This window comes from Saimiri boliviensis, assembly GCF_048565385.1.
Source record: "Saimiri boliviensis isolate mSaiBol1 chromosome 9 unlocalized genomic scaffold, mSaiBol1.pri SUPER_9_unloc_1, whole genome shotgun sequence".
Lineage (NCBI taxonomy): Eukaryota > Metazoa > Chordata > Mammalia > Primates > Cebidae > Saimiri > Saimiri boliviensis.
Genome location: NW_027412495.1, coordinates 81289 through 85000, shown reverse-complemented (window position 1 = coordinate 85000; position 3712 = coordinate 81289).

Below are 3712 nucleotides of genomic sequence, written 5' to 3'. Positions count from 1 at the left end.
TCCCTCCCTCCCTCCCTCCCTCCCTCCCTCCTGCCTTGTCTGTCTCTCTTTAAAGGCAGGGTGTCGCTCGCTCTGACGCCCCGGGATCATTCCAGCCTCAACGCTTTGGACCAAGCCATCATCCCTCCTCTGGTCCCTCCCGTCCCCACTATCTGGGACTACGCGCATGCGCCACGCCACCACAGGGGTTAACTATTGCATTGGTTTTCATGTAGGTAGGTATGTGAGATGGGGTCTGGGGTTCCGCCACGTCGCCCAGCCTTGTCCGGAACTCCTCCTCTCCAGCGATGCATGCGCCTGCCTTGGCCTCTCACAGTGCTGTTGTTACAGCCCTGAGTCACTGCGCCTGACTCAATCTCTATTTGCCTGCCTGCCTGCCTGCCTGCCTGCCTGCCTGTCTGTCTGTCTGTCTGTCTGTCTTAGCTATCGATCACCTTCTTAGTAGGCATGTGGTCTCGCTTTGTGGTCCGCACTCTGGACACGTATATTTCTCTTTAAACTTTGATGCTGAGGCTGATGATGATCATTTCCACAGGTGGAGGTGATGTCGACTGACTGCTCGAGATGATCTCAAACTTTTGCGCTCCAGCCATCCTCCCACGTCGGCCTTTCAGACTGCTGCGATGACAGACGTGAACATGGAACGGGCCTGGTCGTGTTTGTCCTGTGTGTTCCTTTCCAGTCCGTGTTTCCGGCCCGGATGCCTACTTGATAGTACGGGCCTTGCAAACAAAGCCAATTTGCACACACAACTCACGACCCCGATCCGGCCTTTTCTCTCCTGTGCCCCAAGCCCCATCGAGGGTGGTGTGCCTGATCTCTGATGGTGGTTTTATATAGTGGAGAAAGCGTTGGCGTTGGCCGTGTGCACCTGCTTTTTTTTTTTGGACGGAGTCTCTCTCTCCGTTGCCCAGCAGGCGCAACCCCCACCTCCCGGGTTCGAGCGATTCTCCTGCCTCAGCCTCCACAGCAGCTGGGACTACAGGCACCTGCCACCACGCCTGGCTACTTTTCCTCCTAGTAGAGACGGGGTTTCACCACGTGGGCCACGATGGCGCTCATCTCTTGACCTCGTGATCCTTCCGCCTCGGCCTCCCGAGGCTTTCTGGCATATGTCTCTGGCTCGGCGTCCCCCATATCGACTGCCTGACTTTCCTCCTCCTCCTCCTCCTCCTCCTCCTCCTCCTCCTCCTTCCTCTTCCTCTTCTTCTTCTTCTTCCTCTTCTTCTAATTTCTCTCTCTCTCTCTCTCTCTCTCTCTCTCTCTCGTAAGCTGGGCTCACCTTCCCACCCCATGCTGCTCGGTTGCGCAGCCTGGCTGGCCTCGACCTTATGGACTATTTCTTTTTATTTTACTGTATGTATTTATTTTTTTAAGACGGGGTTTCACCGTGTTGGTCAGGCTGGTCTTGAACTCCCGACCTCAGGTGACCCGCCCGCCTTGGCCTCCCGTAATGCTTGGATTACGGGCGTGAGCCACCACGCCCGGCCTTGGCCTGTTTCAACTTCAGTATCCTTGGTGTTCCTGTTCTATTTGCGAGGTTATGTGATGGAAGCTGCTGCTGCTTAGCTGTGTTGGGAACCTCTGTTCTTACAACAAATTTTCATACTCCGTGAGACTTTCCCCTTCAAAAGAGCATCTCTTGAAAGATGGAAACGATTTGAAAAATAAAGAGAAACACAAAAAGCACGCAGTGGAAGTTTCTTTGGCCGCCTCCCAGGGTGTACCTTGGACCAGTGGGAGGGAGGGAGGGAGCCAGCGAGCAAGCTGCAGTGAGTGAGTGGGTGGGTGGGATTGGTTAGACCTGGGGTTTTCCGTGCTAAGTCCTCGCGGGAGGCCCAAAAGGCCCGCCAGGAGCCTCCTCCCCAGGAGAACCGCATGGAGGCCGCTTTCAAATTTGCCAGCGAGAGTTTCACCAGATGGCCTGGGAGGGCCGGATGGGACGAGACTGGACCACCGGGGACTGTGCTGTTCTTCCTGGGTGTAGGTAGGGGTCGGTTGACTTACGGGATACATAGCCCCGGCATGAAACATGAAAACTGTAAGATGCATTTCTAGGGTGCCCGGGTATGAGAGTGTCACCTAGGATGCCCTTCTTCCAGTCAGCAGCTTGCCTTTAGCTTCCTCAGACGTGAGGACGACTTCCCATCAGAGCCTATTGTTCCCCCCTTTTCTCACCACACAGATGACACACGAGAGGGAGAAAGAAAGAGCTCAATAGATGCCGCTTGTCCTCATTTGTGGAATCCTCAGTCACCAAGAGACAGATGGGCGACTAGACAGACGGAGACGCAAATCATCAAACACCATGTCTGGGTCCTCATGGTCGGAATGCGCGCGCTCGCGCTCGCGCTCGCTCGCTCTCTCTCTCTCTCTCTCTCTCTCTCTCTCTCTCTTGTTTTTCACCTGGCCTAAAGAGAGACACACCCACTGAAAGTAAGAAAGAGAGAGCTCCTTCCAATGATTTTATTGATTTAAATAAATCTGTCACCCTGGCTGGAGTGCAGTGGTGTCATCGTAGCTCACTCACTCACTCACTGCAGTCTAGAGACTCCTTAGCTCCAGAGATTCTTCCGCCTCAGCCTCCAGAGTACCTGGGACCACAGGCGTGCGCCACTGTGCCAAGATCGTTCGTTCATTCATTCATTCATTCATTCATTCATTTGAGACGGGATTTCATTAAGTTGGTCAGGCTGGTCTGGAACTCCCGACCCCAGGTGATCCGCCCGCCTCGGCCTCTTAAAGTGCTGGGATGACAGGTGTGAGCCACCAGGCCCGGCCCCTCAGGTCGGTTTTTGTTTTGTTTTGTTTTTTGGTTTGTTTCTGTTTTTTAAAGATGGGGTTTCACCGTGTTGGCTAGGCTGGTTTTGAACTCCTGACCTCAGGTGATCCACCGACCTCAGCCTCCCAAAGTGCTAGGATGACAGGCGGGAGCCACTGCGCCCAGCTTTCAGATCCGTGGTTTTTTGTTGTTTGTTTTTGAGACGGAGTTTCACTCTTGTTACCCAGGCTGGAGTGCGATGGCGCGATCTCGGCTCACCGCAACCTCCGTCTCCTGGGTTCAGGCGATTCTCCTGCCTCAGCCTCCCGAGTAGCTGGGATTACAGACGCGTGCCACCATGCCCGGCTAATGTTTTTGTCGTTTTAGTAGAGACGGGGTTTCACCACGTTGACCAGTCAGGTCCGTTTTTAAATGTTTTCTACAGACAGGGTCTCATCGGTTCGTTGCAATCCTCCTGACCCGGCGTCTCAGAGTTTTGGGATGATGGATGGGCTCCAGCCACACTGTGCCTGGTCTCCGGGGACTGATTTCTGACCGCAACGGGCGTGCGAATATTGTTTTCTTTTTTTCATTCTTCTCTTTTTGAGATGGAGTCTCGCTCTGTGCTGCTTTGGAAGCAGCAGCGGTGCCGCCTTCTAGGGCCCCATTCAAATGCAGAAAGCCCTGTTCCCCTTCGGGAGGCGGAGGGGATGGTTTCCACCGCCTCGGGCTCCTCTCCGTTCATTCGGAAGCTTTTGCAGGCGCCGCCCCACAGGAAGGCTGGCTGCTGCGGCTGGGGGTTGGGGGACGCGGTGGAGCTGGAAGAGTCTCCTTTTCTCTTGCTTCAGCCTTCAGTAGCTGGAATGATAGGCGCGCACCACCACGCCCGGCCACTTTTCCTATTTTCAGTAGGGATGGGGTTTCGCCATGTTGGTCAGGCTGGCCTCGAAC